This window comes from Ictalurus punctatus, chromosome 18 (genome assembly GCF_001660625.3).
Source record: "Ictalurus punctatus breed USDA103 chromosome 18, Coco_2.0, whole genome shotgun sequence".
NCBI classification, from domain to species: domain Eukaryota; kingdom Metazoa; phylum Chordata; class Actinopteri; order Siluriformes; family Ictaluridae; genus Ictalurus; species Ictalurus punctatus.
In genome coordinates this window covers 10,479,999-10,502,271 of record NC_030433.2, presented here as the reverse complement: position 1 = coordinate 10,502,271, position 22,273 = coordinate 10,479,999, and the positions used below count along the sequence as shown (strand labels likewise).

Sequence of the window (22,273 nt, the reverse complement as noted above, 5' to 3'; positions counted from 1 at the left end):
GATTATAAAATACTATTATTAACCTATAAAGCACTATGGTCTCGTGCCACAGTATCGAAGTGACCTTTTGGTTTTCTATGATCCGCCACGCCTACTTAGATCAAAAGATGCAGGCTATTTGACGGTACCTTGAATAGCGAAGGCTACAGCAGGGGGAAGAGCTTTCTCTTATAGAGCCCCACATTTATGGAACAGTCTTCTATGGAAGTGTAATAGTGCTAAACATCCTCAAGGCAAAATGGCATGTTGAATTACATAAACTGAATAAAAACTTATCGCAATAACAATACTTGAATTTTTCTTCCCAGCAATTTGACACAAGTAGTTATATCATGCACTTTCTGTCAAACTGTCAATCAAAGTAGTGTGTTTGATAATTTATGACCCTCTGTGCTTCCCTGACTGGCAGGTCTGTAGGGGTGGTGAGGGGGGTAACCCTATTGGGTGTATCAGCTGGTCAATCTGGCTCCATTGTGTCTGGAGGTGTTGTGGAGAGGTGTGTGTGCGGGTAAATAGCGCCCCTCCCAACAAAAGGTGTCTATGTTAATGACTTTGGTTTTTGGTGGGGTGAAATACGTCTGAAAAGAAATAATGTTTTTAATATGGGGATGTGTTTGTGTTACTGTGTGACGTTATTTCGTTTGTGTAAACACATTGTTAGAAAAGCATGATGTTTGACTGTGTACATATATGAGTAGAATATTTGTTTTGTGAAATAAATGAAAACAATTGCTGATTATGTTTTCAGGGATCCCGGTTTACCTTTGAATAAAAAGTTTAGGAGGTAAAGCGTCTTTTTTAAAAAAAAGAATCTGTTTAAAAGAATCGTTTGTATTACATACATTCTAAACACAAACCTTTAGGATGTAAAAATGATTAAAAGAGCTGTTTAAAAAGAATCCGTATTACTAGGCTTCCAAAAAACACATAAAAACTTTAGGAGGTAAACATGGTTAAAAGAGCTGTTTAAAAAGAATAGCGCATATTACATGACTTCTAAACAAAGATCCTTACAAGGTAAAAATTTTAAAGTGCTGGTAATGTTTAAACTAGGAGATAAGTTTTTTCCAGAGATGTTTTCCATTCGCTCTGTTAAGCATTAATGAGGTTAAACTGAAACGCGTCTCTCTCGCTAAACCCCGGACACACATACGTGTTTTCAGATACGTCTCTCTCTCTCTCTCTCTCTCTCTCTCTCTCTCTCTCTCTCTCTCTCTCTCTCTAAACACATCCATACACGTGTTTTCGTCGTAGCCAGTACGTTCAGTCAAAATGTCAATCATGGCGGTAGAACTAGAGGGCTAATTTATGGCCTCGTCCTTGTCAGGCCTGCGTTTCTCTAGGAGTGCTTAATTTATGGCTCTTTATTTCTTCCTGACCAAGAGTTTTTTTTATGACCAGGGGGGTCGTGGTGTGATCCTACAGATTGTTTATGATAATGAGTGTCTGTGGGGATGGTAATGGCTTTACGACACACCCTACAATAGGTATGCTTTATGTTTAAGAGTAGGGTCAGTTACGCAGAAGTCTCTAAGAGCTCGGCTGTGTATCAGAGCGCCGTGTAATTTTAGGCGAATCGTCGATTCTCGTTTTAACTCACCGCTAAAGCTTTATATTTTATTTTGGAGAATACTTCAAAGAGGAGATGGCCGTCTATCTAAACAGTAAGTGTTTTGTTTTATTATTATTATTATTATTATTATTATTATTATTATTATTATTATTATACATTGTTAAGAATGTTTTTATTTATAAACGAATTTGGGTTTATTGTGGTGGATAAAACAGGTATCTAACGCTACAGGTGATGCTGACATTGTGTCTATCCCGGACATTGTAGACGAAATAAATTTTCTGAACAAGGCAAGCGGTACGTACATTGTTATTCTTTATAAGTATACGATTCTGTGTATGATGTATTGTGTATGTGTTTAATCATTTTACTTTATTTTACACAAAGGGTCGAACACAGAAGTCCCGCGAGTCAGGTTGGAAAACCCCGTGTTGGGTAAAATCTGTAATAATGAGATATTTAGCTGTTATGTTTAAAACCGGTTTAAGATGTTTTCTTATGTATTGTGTTCGTTTGTTTACTGTTCAAGGCTTGTCAAATCTTGTAAACAAGATCGCTGCACTCGAGTTAAAAAAAAATAGTGCTGCGGTTTCTACTGAACGCTGTATACCAACGAGCTCTGGAAAGGCCAAGCATAAAACAGTCGCTCAGGTCCACAGCGTGGGTGTCGCGACGTCTAAACTTAAACGATCAAGATCAAGATCTCCCCCACGATCGACAGACGGTATGTAGCATGTATTTTAATTTTTTTTAAAAGACTGTTTCATCATCCTAATTAGTGCGGGTATCCTAAGCAAAGTTTTGTGTTTTTTCCCCCCCAACAGAGTCAGCTGTGAATGAACCGCGCGCTATAGACTCTGTTTGAACTGGAATCAGGAGCTGTTTGATTCGTGGGACGCCTGTGTATTTACCCCGGTTCCTGGACACGATCTGCCTTCAAACCAAGAAGCATTTGGTCGCGAGGCTACTGTTGTTATAGACAATAACAGAGACTCGGTGGAGGTGATACGAACCGGGTTCAAGGCTATCGAGGATCGTATTGCTGGATTTAGCGTCACCGAGCGTCTGGACATTATAGACAAGAATCAGCTTCTTTATAATCAAAGTGTTGTGGAAACATTACAAAACCATACCATCACACATAAACAAATCATAACAACCCAGAAGCTTCTTGTTGGGGAGATTTGTCGCGTTGATCACAACCAATACCTGACGACGGAATTGTTAAAACAGTTTGTACAGCTGGTTAAAAACAAGAAACTCGGGTGAGTTGTACAATAAGTATTTTATACCCGTGTGTGTGTGTGTGTGTGTGTGTGTGTGTGTGTGTGTGTGTGTGTGTTTATTTGCTGGTTCGTATCTGTTTTACTGTGTGTGATTTTTTTATTTTATTTTATTTTTACTGGTTTTTGTTTCAATTTTAAAAAAATCTGTAAAAATGTCAAAGCGGTGTGGTGAAAACTTGTGTAATCTGGGAGCAGCAATTAAATTTAGAAGATGCGACGATGATGGTCTGTCTACTTTTGAACAGCGTGGTAATACAGAGACGTTACAGGGTTTAATTCGAACAATGGAGGATCTGAATACACAGCAGTCTACCACAGATACTTTGTTGGACTTGTTAAACCGTGTTAGATCAATGGCTGAGGTTCAAACAGAACCAATGCCTAATTCGTTGTTAGACATCGGTTCAAATTCGTTGTTATACAGCGATTCAAAATCACAGCAGGTGGGGTGGGGGTCAGACAGTCAATCGTTTAATCCTTCGGAGCCAAATTGTGGATTATCCGAAGCCGCTATTGAGTCTATCGTAAGAGAGGGTGGGTCTGTTGGTGGTTATACGGTGGTACCGAGACACAGATTTAATGAATTGGAGATACGGCGTCGTATAAACATGCGTGTGATAACTGCGTACACTATATTTCTGCATGATATCATGTCTGAAATAATGTCGTTTTCCAGACTGCTGGCCGGCGATGGGGGCTTAATCAACATTACCTTGAGAGGCCCTAGTCTACCGTCTGATGTTAACGCTGTCTTGTCACCTGACAACGATTACGTTTTGCACATATTCACACAACAACTTGAGAACATTATGCAAAGTGATTCTAACGTACGGGCTGATTAATGTCTAGATCTGAACGTGTCTATAGCTTGCGGTAAACACAGTGGTGCTTATCGAAAGATACGTGATTTAGCTCATAACGAGGTGATTGCCAGAAACAGAATGAATCTGTTCTGCCCCAACAACATATCTAAAAATTTATGTTTTGCGATCTGTCTGTCCCATTTTCTACAACCGCATACGCCATGTAGTGAACTTGAGTCGTTAGCCGCGTCTCCACAGAAAACTGCAGGGTATTCGGTACAACAGAAGATAGGGTTTAATGACATCACATGGTTTGAACGGTTGTTACGGTTGTTAAAATAGTGGTATTCCATAGAACATGTTTTGGTCTGTTGGAACACTTTACGAACAATGACGAGCCTCATAATAAGACCGTGTTCTTGTATCTACACAACAAACATTTCTTGATTAAGAACCTAAAAGCATTCATTGGTACACCATACGTGTGTGAATACTGCTATCATGGTTTTACTAGCCGTAAAGAGACCACAGGTGTAAATACGTTTGCGATGTATGTAATGCGCCTGATTGTCATAAATACGTTGGCAAAACGAGGCAATGTCATGATTGTTTGCGGTACTGCAGATCAGCCTACTGTTACAACGCGCATAAACAAATGCAAACAGGACAACAGTACGCTCAGTGTGATGTCACTAAATACTGTCAGAAATGTAATAGGCGATATCACGTCAACGGAGCCGCACCAAAAAAACATGTGTGCCCGGCAGAACACTGTATCCATTGTAAAGCTGAGTTGGTTAATGACTGAGTATGCCAATGTTTCATACAACTGATAAAAAATGGAACCACCTAGCGACAAATACATTTATTATGATTTTGAGACATGTCACGATTCCCCCTTGAAGCAGCATGCTCTAAGCGCGAATGCGCGAGCACCTGCTTTTCCATTGTTTCCTGTAATGACTTCTGGACACGTGTGTTTTGTTTACGTTTCTGTCTCCTCCCTGTTCTGTCATTGGCTGGGATTTCACGTGGGTCTGAATTGCTCTCAGCTGCTAGCAGTTTAGACGCTGATTATGTCAGCATATATACCGCGCGCCTCACAGCACACAACGCGGAAGAGTAAATGTTTAGAGCTAGTTTAACGCGTATCGTAGGCATAGTCACGGTCCATGTTTAGAGTTAGTTCGCGCTGGATTATCCGCTTCCAGTCCCTCGTCATAGTTTGTTTCTTGCTTTGTTTATCGACCTAGATTCATGCCTTGCCCCGTGTATGCCTGTTTGCCAATCGCCTGACCTCTTGCATGTTTGTGGATTACGTTTTGGATTTGTCTGCCTGTCTGTCTTTCTAATAAACAACTGTTCATCCTGCACTTGCATCCGTCCGATCTCTGCTCCGTCACGATTCGTGACAAGACACAACACACAGACAGTAAACATGTAGCAAATTTCGTATGCGCCATTACATTTAAAGGGGTAGAGTTAACAGCCGCTGGTACAGACTGTATAGATCAACTTGTTAAAAAGTTTAGACACCCTCATTACCAGAATTACACATGGGTTGCACACAACGCTTCAGGGTTTGACAATTTTATACTATTGGAATATTTTGCAAAAGTAGGGCTAACACTCCAAATTACTATGCAAGGCTGTCGGATCATTTTTATGTATGATAAGACATTCAAGCAACGTTTCATCGATAGCTACTCTTTCATCCCTATGCGTCTGTCCATGACATCCGCCGCGTTAAATCTAACCTGTGCTGAGAAAGGTCATTTCCCACACCTGTTCAGTAGAATAGAAAATGAAGACTACGTAGGCCCATACCCTGACAAGCATTTCTACGGCTATGAGACAATGTCTGACAAAGAGAGGGCTCTGTTTGATGAGTGGTATGTTACGGTGTCGGGTAAGGTTTTTGATTTAAAAAAAGAGCTCCCCATGTACGGCAAGAACGATGTCGTTTTGCTCCGTGAGGCATGCATGAAGTACCATGACGAATTCATACAATGTACCAAACTCGACCCATTCAGATACACCACTTTAGCAGTGTGCTACATGGCCATGTATAAAACCCACTACCTACCAAAAGACACACTAGCTCTGACCCATAACAACGCATACACAAAACAGAACAAGACATACTCAGCCGTTTCCATTGAATGGCTTGAATATGTCAAAACAACACGCGGCGTGAACATTCAGCACGCTTTAAATCATGGAGAGATGGTGATTGGAAAATATAATCTCTGTGGTTATTATGAAAAGGATGGTGTCAAATACGGTTTCGGATTCAACGGATGCATGTTTCACGGGCATGAATGTTGTTATAACCCAACCCATTTACATCCGTTATCAAAAGTGCCCTACGGTTTGCTCAGAAGACAGTTTGATGATGAGCATAGAGCTATTGAAAGGTGTGGAAAAGGGTTATATTGTAACGAATGTGGACGAGGTGTGGCATTTTCCACAACGGTCAGAAACTTTGTTTTGTGATTATGTTAAAACATTTTTACAATATAAACAAGAGGCCAGCGGTTTCCCCGCACACGTTATGACAGACGCAGACAAGGAATCCTACATCTCAGACTACTTTGAGAAAGAGGGGATTAAGATGGACGCCGGTAAGATAAGTCGCAACCCAGCACGGCGTTCTATTAACAAACTTCTGCTGAACTTACTTTGGGGTCGTTTTTCCAGGCGTGAAAACTTGCCGTGTACAGAGTTCATTTCGGACCCAGAACAATTTACACAGCACATATTCAGTGACGGTTATGGTGTTAAACACTTTTCCTTCATTTCAGACAGCGTGGCTCTAATTCAGTGGTATTATGCGGATGGGAAACGGGGGCAGACTCGCGACATCAACATCTTTCTTGGGGCTTTCACAGCAGCTCATGCCCATCTAGAACTTTACGAATTAATGGACAAATTGGGTGACAGGCTGTGGTACAGTAACACTGACAGTGTGATCTTTACATCTAGAGAGGGCGACTGGGAACCTCCGTTGTGCCCCTAACTCGGTAATTTAACTGACGAGGTTGGAGCTGGTGATCATATTGTAGAATTTTGTTCAGGCGGACCAAAAACATACGGCTACCGCACTGCGAAGGGTAAGGTATGCATGAAAGCCAAAGATGTCACGCTCAACGCAGTAAATTCAAAAGCCATTAGATTAGACACCCTGATTGGACTTGTCGATCACTACGTCGTGGGGGCGGATAATAGTTGTCATATACTGGCATACACAGATACCATTGTACGTAATAAAAAACAATTCACACTACACAACAGGTCAGTTGTTAAAAAGTTTAAGGTTGTGTACAACAAATGCGTACTGCTCCCAGATTTCACAACGATCCCATGTGGCTTCTGACAATCTTTTTGACATAGGGGTGTGCGAGACACAGAGGGGTTTGATTTCAGATTACATCACCCTTTTTCATGTGTGATAAGCGGACCTTCAAACTTGGGAAAGTCATATTTTGTAAAAATGTTGTTGCAAAATGCTGTACATTTGATTTCTAAAAAAATTGAAAATATTGTGTATATTTATGATTGTTGGCAACCATTGTATGATGAATTGTTGAAAATGTACAAAATAAAATTTGTTGAAGGATTACCACAGACTCTGAATGATGATGCTCTGTTTCCGGCCAACACGGTTAATTTGTTAATCCTCGATGATCTGATAAAAGAGGCCAGCAGGAGAAACGAGGTGGAGAAGGTCTTTACCCAATATGTACATCATAGAAATATTAGCGCTATTTATATTGTACAGAATTTATTTTGCCAAGGGAAAGCCAGTAGGACCATCAGCTTAAACACAAATTATCTAATGTTTAAAAATCCCCGAGATGCTAATCAAGTCAGTGTTCTAGGAATACAAATGTATCCCGGCAACACAAATTTATTTATGGAATGGATTTTTTTTTTTTAACATGGCCGAGACTCGCACGTTGTGTCAGGGACGCGTTGATCTCTCTGATCAAAAAAAACGACGTCGTCATAATATCCAGTCTTTAACCTGTAATATGCGTTTGATATACTGCCTTCAATATTATATTCGGTGACCCGATTCTTAGTCTTCGTTGTTTCACCATAGTTGAAAATGAACGTAGCATCTTCCTCATTAAATGTGTACCATGACAGCGGATATTCAAATTCGATTAACCTGACTTGCCAGTCTCCTTTTAGATCGATAGTTTTCGATAATAGAGTTGTATAACACGAGATACTATTTTCCGGATAAACAGTCCTTGAGGCATTACAGGGAAGCATTACATAATAACCACCCGCAGTCATGGTTGGTTTGTTACATGAATGTGTGCCATCTACGAGGTTTCGTCTGTTTTTATGGGGCTCTGTACATCGACCAATTCTTTCTGGTCAATCCATGATGCGAATTTTGAGGACCATCCGAGCCATCTAACCAAAACCACTGTTTTTCAACCTTGTTTCTTATTGTCTAAAATTTTTTCCACTTTAAATGCTTTGTTTTTGTTTACAAATATTTTTTGTAATTCCTCTTCATAAATAACATCGCCATCTTAATCACACAATCTATAGACGGGACGTTCACGTGATATGCATTCTGTTATAGTGAAAAACTTGTGCGTATAGTTTTCTTTATAACCTTTTCTGAACGGACCTCTTACTTTAGAAATTCTAACAATGTCGCCAGCTTTATATTTAAATTTAAGGGTTACGCAGGGCCGTCTTTAGATCCATATAGGTTTTTATACACAGCAGATTAAATTTCTTTGGAAACATCAATAGGTCTCATGCTAATGCTCCTGTGATAGCTGGCATTGTATCCATCCGTGATGTCTTGTAGAATATCGATATAGCGTTTGGAGTTTGTAGCAGTTAAATATCTCCACATCCGACCTTTTAAGGTTCTATTAAACCGCTCGACGATACACGCTTTTAAATCGGTGGCTGTTGCAAATGTATGTTGTACTTTTTGTCATGCTTTGAAAATGTTTATTAAAAAATTCTTTCCCATTATCTGTCTGTACCCTGCCTTCATCCAGTATAGATTGGAAAGCTTTAGACACCTTCACGCCGGATTTATTTTTTAAAAACCAAGTCCATGCATATTTCTAAACATGTCTATGCACATCAACAGAAAATGAACGTTGTCGTTTTCCTTGGCGTATACTGCATATCAATACCATTAACAAAAACACAATTTCTTTTGTATTTTAACGGAGCAGTTCTGTGTAGCGTGTAAGCATCCTCGCCGATGAGCCAATCCGAAACTTCTTTATCTGTTAAACAAACCCCTGTTTCTTTTAAAACACCGTCTTTTAAACGCTTTTTACCACCAAAAGACCCCGCATTTGAAGGTGTGTAATAGACTTTTTTTCAGGTCTGCTGTCATGTCTCCTGACATGTCGACACTTTAACAAGCACAAAAGAATAACACAGATGGTCTTAAACGTCTTGGTATTTATTTCAGTAAAAGATCATAAACGTTATCATACATCGTCATTGAGGGACTGTAGGAATTATGGCATCATAGACGATCTGCTCGCTGCTGACATCCACAACTTTCTCTCTGACCTCATTAAGCCTTTGCACGATGTACAATTCGTCCCGCAGCTCATGTAGAACAGCATCCACTGATCTTTGAATTCTCTGGGGGTTAACCCTCAAACCACACCGACTCAAGGCTTGAGCGATGAAATGTTTAAGTCCAGGTTTGAGCAGATCACGCGATAGTTCCTTAAAGTATTTGTCAAAGAAATACGCATCAGGTTTGAACAGACAGGAGTGTCTAAGCTGACTCGGATGATCCACTTCGCAAACCAAACAGAGATCTTTCAGTTTTTTTTATTGATAACATGCTCCAGAAGGACCACGACTGTCGCTTTTATAATCTTGAATGCGACAGATCGAATACAGCTGTCTGTGTCATCAACACCGATGTAGGCAGAGGCGTCAGTTAAAGAGCCACTGATTCCGTACGGAGTTGTGAGGAAACTTAGGTTGTGATATCCTAATTCCTTGCAGAAATTATCCAACCACTTGTTGTCATATGTTTGCGGTGGGCATTCTAGCGTTGTCGCGTTGTCGTCAGGCAGAGCCGGCGCTGTCTCCGGGGTGTTGCTGTAGCAGGCGTATGTAGAATCTTGAGACATCTTCGTAATATGTGTTTCACTATGACACAGGCCACCCCGTTTTTAATCATCACAGCATGAGGGCGGTCTTAAGAGAGGATCTCCGGAGTTGGTAACGCCCTGCTCGGGGTTAAACAACAGCTCCTTTACAAGCTCATCACCCACATGAAGAATTTTTGACAAACTAATACATTGTTTTTTTCTTGGAGCAAAAATTAACTCCTCAATCTTTTCATCAGAGCCTCTTATAGGCGTGACGCAGAATCGTCTTCTACTTACAGTTTGGTCTGCACAGTCAGTTTTAGGGCAGATTAATCCATCCATCCATCTTCTATACCGCTTTATCCTTTTCAGGGTCACGGGGAAACCTGGAGCCTATCCCAGGGAGCATTGGGCACAAGGCGGGGTACACCCTGGACAGGGTGCCAGTCCATCACAGGGCACAATCACATACACATTCACACCCCCATTCATACACTACGGACACTTTGGACATGCCAATCAGCCCACCATGCATGTCTTTGGACTGGGGGAGGAGACCGGAGTACCTGGAGGAAACCCCCACAGCACGGGGAGAACATGCAAACTCTGCACACACAGGACCACGGTAGTAATCGAACCCCCAATAATAATTATAATAATAAAATAAAATTTTTAAATAACAATAAAAATCCTTACAATTACAATAGGGTTTCAGCCCTTCGGGCTTGAATCCCTAATTAAGCAGTCACTCATAGCAGTTAAACCAGATAGAGTTAAACTGAATATTTGAAACCTTTGAGGTGGACCATGCGCTACTATACTGGGCAAAAGCTTGTTCCATTGAAGTCAAGGGGGGTGTCACAGTTCTGGCTATACAGGAAGGATATTAAAATCGTCAAGAACAAAAGAAAACACTGTTATATATGTAGCTCCACTCCAGGAGGAGCTTGACACTACTCCATTGCCACCAACATCTGAGGCCTTCCCCAACATGCCAAAGGCAATATGTAAAAAATGCAACTCATCCTATCCTCTTCAAGTTCTTCCTGACCACATCAGCTCATGCTCTGTTGTTATTGTGAATGAAGCCGAACCAGGCAACAGTGAACAGGTAATCTTTCTTGATAAAATAATGAAGAACTGGGGAACAGTGAACACGTAATCTTACTTGATACAAGTTTGGAGTTGCGTACAATTGAACTGTCACTATATATTTGACTAGTTTGTTGGTGCTGTGTGTCAAGAACTGTATGGTCCTCTTTGTTTTCATGATTACACTCCCAGCCACCAGTTGTAGAATGCATATAATTTTGGAAAGACGGGGGTTGGGGGTGTGGGGGGGAGTGTGTACATATGTGTGTGTATGTGTATATATAAATTTTGCATTTCAATATTGTCGTAGTTACATTTGTATCCATATCTATTTAATATTTTTTGTATTAATGTGTCATACATCATAGGCTTGCTATCCTATATGCCAGGAAGAAATGGCCCTTGATGTCTTGGAAATTCATGCGAGCATATGTGGGGAAAGGTAATCAAGATGAATAAAATCTGATATTATTAAAATATGATGATATTTTTAAAATGTGCCGTGTCTTATATGTGTGGGTTTTCTTTTACACTGTAGAACAGTCAATGACACAATGAACAACACAATTGAAGTGCTGTGTGTGGATAACGGTAATTACAATTGCTGCTTCTTTTTATACTTGACTAATAGATAACTGTGGGTGACATTTGAGTGCATTTCTTCTATCACTGCCACACTTAACAAAATCTGTGCTTTCTGCCCACCTAGATTGGAAGACCCACCCTGATCCCAAAGTGGCAGTGTCCTCGTACACCCAGGAAATTCTTCGTATCCATGAGACTGGGAAGCCGCTTCTGATGTACATGGACCTCAGATCAGGTGTTCAAGAATAAGAGAGTTATAAACATAAACTTCTATAAGCAAAAAGATGTGGAGTGGGCATGCCCCCTTAGATGCCAATTGCAAGGCGAAGCATAGAAAAGAGCAGTTGAAGTTGAAAATGAGTTCAATGCAATGTTTAGTGTAGCACTGCAGTATTGTAGCTATTGTGTACGCTTAGTGTGTTCTTTAGGGGACACTGCAATTGGTGATGGTGTTACCAGGCACTTTTTTCCCACATTCTTCACAAACTGAAGTACGGTTTCAGTTTGAACTTGGGTATACATCATCATTACTCTAACTTCTGGCAATTTTTATAATTGATTTGGCCTGTTAACAAGTAGAATTATGTCAAACAGTTTTAATGTTTCTGCATGTTTTATATTGAACAGGAAACATGAGAGTTACCTGCCTGTTTGAGGGGCAGCCAGACCACTTGGTGCCCTCATCTTCACAGTTTCGTATCGAAAGTGACCTCTTCCTTGTAGCATAACGAATGCTCGGCCATTCCTTCCGTCATGGTGGACCATGTCTAGCAGGGCTCAGCAGAGCTTTTGTCCATGTGCTGCTTCTTGGTTCACATGATACAGCCACTTTACTGTAGGAGGACTGCCCTGATATTTATGTGCGAGAGACAATCAACCAGGTATGTACATACAATATAGATAGTTGGTCAACTTTTCAGTAAGTATTCTTTTTACTCTAAGATTGTTTTGTACTAATTTTATAAAATTTTTAATTGAGCTTAATGTACAGTATCCATTGGATGAGGACCAACATGAGAAAATTTTGGAGCTTTGTTTGTCTTGGGATCTCCCAGGTCCAACCGAAGGAAAACAGAAGGCTCTACGAACAACTGCTTTCAGATGCGGTAATGTAAATTTCTTGTTTGTTTTGTGTGATTACATATATTCAAATACCTCTATTTCCCTACTGGACAAGACCATGTTTTATGTTATATCTTCTGAGTATTTTGGAATTATGCTTAAAGATCATTTAATGGAAACTGTTGCCGCTCTGATGAATGTAGTTTTTTTAATATCTCTCCATTTGTGTTTTAGGACTCTATGCTCTGTAAATCTGGCTTACATATTTAATCCACATTGTACTTATAGAATTTTGAAGTAGTGACAAATAAAACATGAATTGTCTGCTTAGTAAGTAAGCTCTTCTCAAACTGAAGATACATTGAATGACTTAGGAGATATGTTGAATGACAGAAATTAAACTGTCTTCTGTGACACTTACTGGCTGTTTTGATCATTTTGGTACATATTGTAGGTTCTTGGGAGAAGAACACGCCAAATGAAACAACTCAGACAAAGACTTAAAGATACAATGGTTTGGTCACTTCTGACTGAGAGGAAGGATGTGGTGTTTTTTTCCAATGGAATCTGAAGACTCTTGTTTTTGAGTACTTTTATACATCAGGTTAATATTTGATTTTTTTCCCCCCTCAGAATTCGTCCAAACATATTCAATGTCAGTGTTTAGCCAACAGTCTACTGGTCTACAGTCTACTAATGATGTAGATGCTGCTTTCTCGAATATCCTGGCCTTCTGCTGCTGCTGATGATGAATACCCAGCTGATTCAGTGGGTACTTGAGACAGTTCATTGAGATGGATATGGTATCAGTAATGTACCTCCAAATCTATATTACAGTGAGGGAAAAAAGTATTTGATCCCCTGCTGATTTTGTATGTTTGCCACTGACAAAGAAATGATCAGTCTATAATTTTAATGGTAGATTTATTTTAACAGTGTGAGATAGAATAACAACAAGAAAATCCAGAAAAAACGCATGTCAAAAATGTTATAAATTGATTTGCATTTTAATGAGGAAAAAAAGTATTTGACCCCTCTGCAAAACATGACTTAGTACTTGGTGGCAAAACCCTTGTTGGCAATCACAGAGGTCAGACGTTTCTTGTAGTTGGCCACCAGGTTTGCACACATCTCAGGAGGGATTTTGTCCCACTCCTCTTTGCAGATCTTCTCCAAGTCATTAAGGTTTCGAGGCTGACGTTTGGCAATTCGAACCTTCAGCTCCCTCCACAGATTTTCTATGGGATTAAGGTCTGGAGACTGGCTAGGCCACTCCAGGACCTTAATGTGCTTATTCTTGGGCTACTCCTTTGTTGCCTTGGCCGTGTGATTTGGGTCATTGTCATGCTGGAATACCCATCCACGACCCATTTTCAATGCCCTGGCTGAGGGAAGGAGGTTCTCACCCAAGATTTGATGGTACATGGCCCCGTCCATCGTCCCTTTGATGCGGTGAAGTTGTCCTGTCCCCTAAGCAGAAAAACACCCCCAAAGTATAATGTTTACACCTCCATGTTTGACAGTGGGGATGGTGTTCTTGGGGTCATAGGCAGCATTCCTCCTCCTCCAAACACGGCGAGTTGAGTTGATGCCAAAGAGCTCCATTTTGGTCTCATCTGACCACAACACTTTCACCCAGTTGTCCTCTGAATCATTCAGATGTTCATTGGCAAACTTCAGACGGGCATGTATATGTGCTTTCTTGAGCAGCGGACCTTGCGGGCGCTGCAGGATTTCAGTCCTTCACGGCGTAGTGTGTTACCAATTGTTTTCTTGGTGACTATGGCCCCAGCTGTCTTGAGATCACTGACAAGATCCTCCCGTGTAGTTCTGGGCTGATTCCTCACTGTTCTCATGATCGTTGCAACTCCACGAGGTGAGATCTTGCATGGAGCCCCAGGCCGAGGGAGATTGACAGTTCATTTGTGTTTCTTCCATTTGTGAATAATCGCACCAACTGTTGTCACCTTCTCACCAAGCTGCTTGGCAATGGTCTTGTAGCCCATTCCAGACTTGTGTAGGTCTACAATCTTGTCCCTGACATCCTTGGAGAGCTCTTTGGTCTTGGCCATGGTGGAGAGTTTGGAATCTGATTGATTGATTGCTTCTGTGGACAGGTGTCTTTTATACAGGTAACGAGCTGAGATTAGGAGCACTCCCTTTAAGAGTGTGCTCCTAATTTCAGCTCATTACCTATATAAAAGACACCTGGGAGCCAGAAATCTTTCTGATTGAGAGGGGGTCAAATACTTATTTCTTTAATTACTCATTAAAATGCAAATCAATTTATAACATTTTTGACATGTGTTTTTCTGGATTTTCTTGTTGTTATTCTGTCTCTCATTGTTCAAATAAATCTACCATTAAAATTATAGACTGATCATTTCTTTGTCAGTGGGCAAACGTACAAAATCAGCAGGGGATCAAATACTTTTTTCCCTCACTGTAGCTTCTTTATTTACATTGAATATAAATAATATTTTAAACATATTTGTCATAATCTGACATTTGTGTGTCTTCATGTCTATGTAAATGTTTTGCAGTTATATTTTGCATCTTAAAATAAAGTGAATAATGTGAATTGGCCAAGACCACAAATTGTTGCTGTCATAAATGACAAAATAACTTTAAAAAAAATTGTTGAATAAGATTTTGTTTATTCAATTTCAGCATTTAGCAAGGACCTGAAGGACCTGCTCAAGTTCTGGGTTGGATGGGAAGTTGCTAAAGAAAGTCTGGCTGTAGAAGTTGTTAGTGGTGACCTCCCAAGAGCCTCTACCTGCTTCTGTATCCTTAGATTACCAGGGCACTACAAAGATTACCAGTCCTTCAGGATGGACTTAAGTATGTGCATTGGGCCATGCAAATATGGTTTGGGGCATGTGTAACTTTAACTTTCATTATTCAGTAGCTGTAACTTCATATTTCTTCATTATTGGATTGTTGCCTTAATCATGCAGCATAAATGTTTCAGTGCTACTTTGGCATATGCATGAAAATGCTGTTGTTGTTTGTAATGTTTACTATGATGTGAAAGTCTGTTCTGTTTTGACATGCATGGCACATGCAATATTTACGAAGATGGCATGTAGTAAGTTTCTAGTGTACCCCACCACAGCATTTTAGATGCAGTGGCTACTGAATGTTTTTGGTGAAAATTAAACTTTTCCATGCCTTATGTGACTGTCTTATTATTTCAAAATCTATGTACATTTTGTACTTTTTCAATTGTGAGCAATAGTCGCGTCTTCTTTAACAATATATTTGGCTCAATAACCTGCTGTACGAATGTCAACTAAGGCTAAATTAACTCAGTTGCCAACAGGTTAGTTTGATGTGCTGAAACATTTATTATCAAGTAACAAACACATGTGGTCTGCTGTTACTGTAGACAATTTCTCCATTAGAACTGACTGTCAAAACTGAAGTGCCACTAAATAGATGTCCCAGCCAAATGTCTGAAGTTGTTTTGGGGTCTACAGCTTCCTATAGGGCTGCCATTTGTTCATCACTCAGGGGGCATTCAGTCGTAGGAACAATGATGCTGGCGTGTGCATCAGCAATGAGGCCGCTACTCACCCAGTCAATGTGCGGTATGCTCAGTCCCTAAAAGACAAATCTTGGACCATTAAACATAACACATGAAGTCCTTCCTAAAGCTCTCAACAAAACGAGCATTCCATTATTTGCAGCATTCTTACTTATTGTTCTTAGTTCAAAAAATAAAGACAGACAGCATCACAAACAAAAAATAGACCACATGCCTCAATGTTGGGTTCAGGTACAGGATGGTAGACACTTCCCACTGCCCACAACTGGTTAGGAGTCATACTACCCTCTGTGTGAATCGGGTGATTGTCCCAGGTTCTGCAGAACAAGTTGAGGTCATTTTGAAGCCGTGGAAGAAAAACATAGTGGCAACAAAAGAGGTGAATTGGGTCTGAAATGTCAAGGTAGCCACATTCCTCTAGGGAGTGCAGAACATAATAATACACATTTGTCACCGATGCCCAGACATCTCGCCACAGCCTCTCAATACTGGAATAAATGAACCATACAAAAGTAAAATTCAGTGTCAAATGATTTTGTAAACTGGAACCTCAGTACATATACTGATAAGTATACATGGTTTTATATCATCAACACACCGCTGATTATGGACACTCTTTCCTGAAACAAAACTTCCCCTGCCTGCCCTACAGACTGTGAACATTAGGCGAGCAACATCCACATTTTCAATGCCCTGGTCACTTCATACCCTGAAAGTGTAAAAAGATTGGTGCATGAAACTGCCTGTTTGACTTTTCTTGTCTTGAATTAATGTCATTTGTTAAAATAGTAAGAAATATAGCTGCATGAAACAGCTTTTTATATTTAGAATTTGATTATCATAAACGTACCTTAGGGGAAAGCCAAAAGTTTCCACTGCTTCTTGAAAAAAAGCCAGTGTAGTTGATGCAAGGTTGTTAGATGCAGCACCAAGGTACATTATCTATGAAAGTACATGGAGCCACATGATCAGCTCAATAGTTCTCTAAAAGATGGTGAATCTACTTGACAAAGGCTAACCCTTTCCTTCCGTGAAAAGTCATCTACACCTCCAAAAATAACTATGTTGTAGCTGAAATTACACAGTTTTGTGAACACATTGCTTAAATTAAAACTAACATGAATTCACTATCAACTTATTTTTTATTACATACCGAATCAGCTTATGATTGGTGTTAATGTGCATAATTGACCTTGGACTGGAGACTGAGTAAGTCCTTCGAACTACACAGCCGAGCTGTGTCAAACGAGATATGACTCCCACGGTGTCGACCCGGTGCATTGAAGCTCTTACTCGGTCAAACTGCACCCGGTGTCCTTGTGTCTTAATCGTTGCTCTCATCATTCTATATCCACAGTGAGGCATACTTTGCTTCAGAGCGGTTTGAGAAGCATCCAACTCCTATAGAGCTCGAACTGAGAGATTACATTTCGCCATTCGTCTGTATAAGGTTCGTCTACTTATCCCTAACAGGTTGGCAATAGTGGGAACAGACAAATTCAGATCCAGCAGGTTTGCGATGTGATCAGGTGAGACTTTGAGACGTGGACGCCCCATTGGCCCTTGTTCCTGTTGAATGATCACCATGCTGGTCTCCCCCAGGAACATTTTGCATAATTACAGTAAGAAGTTCTACTATTCCTGCTAAAACGTTCGGTGGAATGTTCACTGCCTCAGAAACTGAACTAAAAAAAACAAAACAACTCCTTTGAGCAAATAAATTCCATGTAATCCATGTCTAAAGGAATATGCCCAACAGCATGGTTCAGGGGAGAGTGGAATCGCTCTAAAACATAGTCCAAGAGCAAGTGTTGTGGGGAAAACAAATGGGTTTAATATTCCAGTAACTACTATAGTCCTATAATTGTAACTATAATTAGCTAGGCAAATGTTAAAACCCTGTAGTTCAGCTTGGTAGGTTACTCCGCTAAATCGATTTTCCTACGTAGGCTCCATGCAGATGACCAAAGCATAAACCAAGCATAGTGACTGACTAGCCAGGTAGTTTACTAGTGGTAAAAGCTAACATAATTTCACCAAATTTGATATGAATAACAACTTTACTTGCAGAGAAATTAACTTAAAAACTGTATAAAAATATATACTGTTGTACTGATTAACAGTGTAACTGAACATATCACTTGGTTCATCATCTCTTGTGGCTTGTCTGCACAATCCCACCACTACTCACACAACCACCAACACTTTGAGCAGGTTCTGAGCAGCATGTAATAATAGTATCGGCAATCCATTGCTCTTCCTGTGAGACCCGGATGTGAAGACTTGAATTTTAAGACCCGAATTTTAAGACCTGAATTTTTGCAGCCTGAATTTGTGAGGTTGAAAAATAATGTGTCGAAATATTACCTGACGAATAATGAAGATAGTATTTTTAACAACTTAATATTTTGGAACCATATTTTAGGAATGTGAATATGTGTGCATTGAATTTTGAATACTGGAATTTTGTTTTCAATCAAAATATACAAACCCAATGAATTGCAGAGGAAACTAATTCAAGCACTGATATTGTGGTGCTTTTTTTTTTTTTTTCAATTTGTGTCAAATTGCTGGATAAAAAAAATTCAAGTATTTTTATTGCAATAAGTTTTTATTCAGTTTGTGTAATTCAACATGCTATTTTGCCTTGAGGACATTTGGCACTATTATACTTCCATAGTCTTCCAATTAGTGTTCGGTACTCAGACACAGTCTCAGTGTTTAAGTCTAGGCTTAAAACGTATTTGTTTACTCAAGCCTACCCTGACTAGACTTTCTGTTATGCTAAGCACAGTCCGAATAATCTTTTCTCTCCCTCTCTCCTTCTGTCGAGCCACACACGATTTTATGTAGATACTAGAGATCCTGATCCTTTCTGCTCTCCGGACCTGCCTGATCTGTTTCAGATGTCCTAACTCTGGATGGAGCTCTCATCTACTCCAATTCCAGATTGCAGGGACTACAGCTGCTTCTAAGGCCAAACAGACTTCATATAAAAAATAATTAACTTATTCACACGATCTGTTGTTACCCAGATGAGGATGGGTTTCCTTCTGAGTCTGGTTCCTCTCAAGGTTTCTTCCTCTTAACATCTTAGGGAGTTTTTCCTTGCCACTGTCGCATAAATGAAGGCATGGGTGATAGTTCAACCATTTCTTTTCATATTTGGACTGTGTTCAGCACAATGTCTATTATATTTTGAAAAAGGGTTTGAAAAGAAATAATGTATAAGCAAACTTTAAAGACACTTCTCCAACTGTTTCCAACTGTTCCACATTAGTGTGGGTGACACTGTGGCCACATTTTTGCATCAATAGCTAATCACGTTGCTGGAATGGAAAGGTGCCAGATTACTCCTTCTCATAAAAAATGGATAAAGGTAGCTCCCCTATTGGCACCTCCTCATTCTGAGTTTCTAACCTGACGAGGTACACTGAAAAAAGTGCACAAGGCTTGTCGTTTCTCTAAAGAATTTTTATACTTGATCTGACTCAATAAATTTGATTTTCTGTCTAGCCATTTGTGTTACATAAAACGTTTGGTTGATTGAAATTAAAAGCAGGTCTTGTTAGGAAAGTAAATAGATTTCTTCAAATCAAATGATAAATGTTGCTTTCCCTTCAAGCCAACTTTCCCTTCAAGCCAGCTTTCTCCTTTCTGCCATTTTGTTGCACTGCACAGACGAACAGAGCATGACAAAACGGGAATCAACAAAATCAGCAATTAATTCTAAAAATACATTTGAGTGTATTATTAAGATTGTTTACATAAAATTATGACGATTAGCTGTTGTTTTACATACCACTATTATTATTATTAGTCCGTGACTGGTTTAAGTTGGCCAACAAGTTTCCCTCCTCAAGTTGAAGTCAAACTGAGTGGAAATAAAATAAGAACACAAATAAACTGCTTGATGGTAGATTAATTTAGTGATATTGACATGTAGTATACACTGTATATATCTTTTGTCGCGATTAGTGGGGTGGGAGGTGCGCGGAGATCACGGGGCCTACACGCGTGCTAGCTCTCCGTGGTGTTTCATGACAAAATATGCAGGGCTAGTCGACTCAGAAGTGGAGACATCTGAGGACAGTCTTCCGACACCCTGCATCGAAGGCAAGTCGCCATACCACCACAGGATGCCTAATAAGTAACAGGGAATTGGATATGTCAAAATGGGAGAAAAGATTGGAGAAAGCATAAAAAATAATATAATATAGAGTTGTTTGCGATCGCCTCTCAGAAGAGTTCGTACAAGGTGCCTGAAGTGCTTGAATTTGGCGTTTTTAAAATTGAAGTACTGGAAAACCTTGAAAATAGCCATTTTTCTAGCGGTGCTTGATAAAAGTCAATAAATATGAAATTGCTAAATAATTTAAAAGTCTTTTATTTTTTTTTTATATATATAACACAAATACAATACTTTCACTCAGCATATGGCTCCCCGCTGCAGCCCCTCCCCCTCCTCCTCTTCCCTCTTCTCCCGCTATTCACTCACTCAGTTTAACAGAGACAGCTCCGGTCCACTTTTCAGACTCCTTTAGCAAATTATTTATTTATTTTTAAAGCACCTAGTGACATATCTAGTGACTGTTTGGGCAAACTTTAGATACTTTCCATAGAAAGTACCATGGCCAGTGTTGCCCTGCAAGTGCAAGGTCCTGCTTTCCCCCGTAGTCACACCTCTCTCTATGACTACTCTGTTCAGTGAGGGGCAGAGAGGAGCTGCACATTCATTCACTTCTAACTTTCTCTCTCAGTGATTATTTTACATGTAAATACGTTTGGTTTTTTTTGGTGGTTTTGTCAGATGATGTCATCGTTATAAATCATGATTTTAGCAGAGCAGCAGCTGGGAAGTGACTGCTCGTGAACATGTAGTCTCTTAATGGGCCGCGTTTCAGTCACTTTGATACTCGTTCCTTCTGACAACAGAAACAGGAAAAACACGTACAGTATCTCAGAAAAGTAAGTACACCCCTCACATTTTTGTAAATATTTGATTATATCTTTTCATGTGATAACACTGAAGAAATGACACTTTGCTACAATGTAAAGTAGTGAGTGTACAGCTTGTGTAACATTGTAAATTTGCTGTCCCCTCAAAATAACTCAACACACAGTCATTAATGTCTAAACCGCTAGCAACAAAAGTGAGAACACCCTTAAGAGAAAATGTCCAAATTGGGCCCAATTAGCCATTTTTCCTTACAAGGTCTCAGGTGTGTTAAATTTGGTGCCATCGCTCTCACACTCCCTCATACTGGTCACTGGAAGTTCAACATGTCACCTCATGGCAAAGAACTCTCTGAGGATCTGAAAAAAAGAATTGTTGCTTTACATAAAGATGGCCTAGGCTATAAGAAGATTGCCAAGACCCTGACACTGAGCTGCAGCACGGTGGCCAAGACCATACAGCGGTTTAACAGGACAGGTTCCACTCAGAACAGGCCTCGCCATGGTCGACCAAAGAAGTTGAGTGCACATGCTCAGCGTCATATCCAGAGGTTGCCTTTGGGAAATAGACGTATGAGTGCTTGAAGGTGTTGGGGGTCAGCCTGTCAGTGCTCAGACCATACGCCACACACTGCATCAAATTGGTCTGCGTGGCTGTCGTCCCAGAAGGAAGCCTCTTCTAAGGATGATGCACAAGAAAGCCCACAAACAGTTTGCTGAAGACAGGCAGACTAAGGACATGGATTACTGGAACCATGTCCTGTGGTCTGATGAGACCAAGATAAACTTATTTGGTTTAGATGGTGTCAAGCGTGTGTGGCGGCAACCAGGTGAGGAGTATAAAGACAAGTGTGTCTTGCCTACAGTCAAGCATGGTGGTGTGAGTGTCATGGTCTGGGGCTGCATGAGTGCTGCGGGCACTTGGGAGCTACAGTTCATTGAGGGAACCATGAATGCCAACATGTTCTGTGACATACTGAAGCATTGCTAAAGAAGCTGAAGGTGAATGTGATGGACTGGCCAAACATGTCTCCAGACCTAAACCCTATTGAGCGTCTGTGGGGCATCCTCAAATGGAAGGTGGAGAAGCACAAGGTCTCTAACATCGATCAGCTCCATGATGTCGTCATGGAGGAGTGGAAGAGAACTCCAGTGGCAACCTGTTAAGCTCTGGTGAACTTCATGCCCAAGAGGGTTAAGGCAGTGCTGGAAAATAATGGTGGCCACACAAAATATTGACACTTTGGGCCCAATTTGGA

General features: G+C 40.3%; 1 protein-coding gene and 1 long non-coding RNA gene across 10 annotated transcripts in view; one reads left to right on the top strand and one right to left on the bottom strand.

Moving 5' to 3' along the window:
- Positions 1-22,273, bottom strand: part of alg13 (ALG13 UDP-N-acetylglucosaminyltransferase subunit) — a 131,122-nt gene that overhangs the window by 65,842 nt on the left and 43,007 nt on the right. The window lies entirely within an intron of this gene.
- On the top strand, positions 1,236-7,274 carry LOC128635343 (uncharacterized). The gene is made up of 5 exons (XR_008398319.1): positions 1,236-1,664; positions 1,789-1,870; positions 1,961-2,008; positions 2,103-2,297; positions 2,398-7,274. It is a non-coding gene; the product is annotated as an uncharacterized LOC128635343 (long non-coding RNA).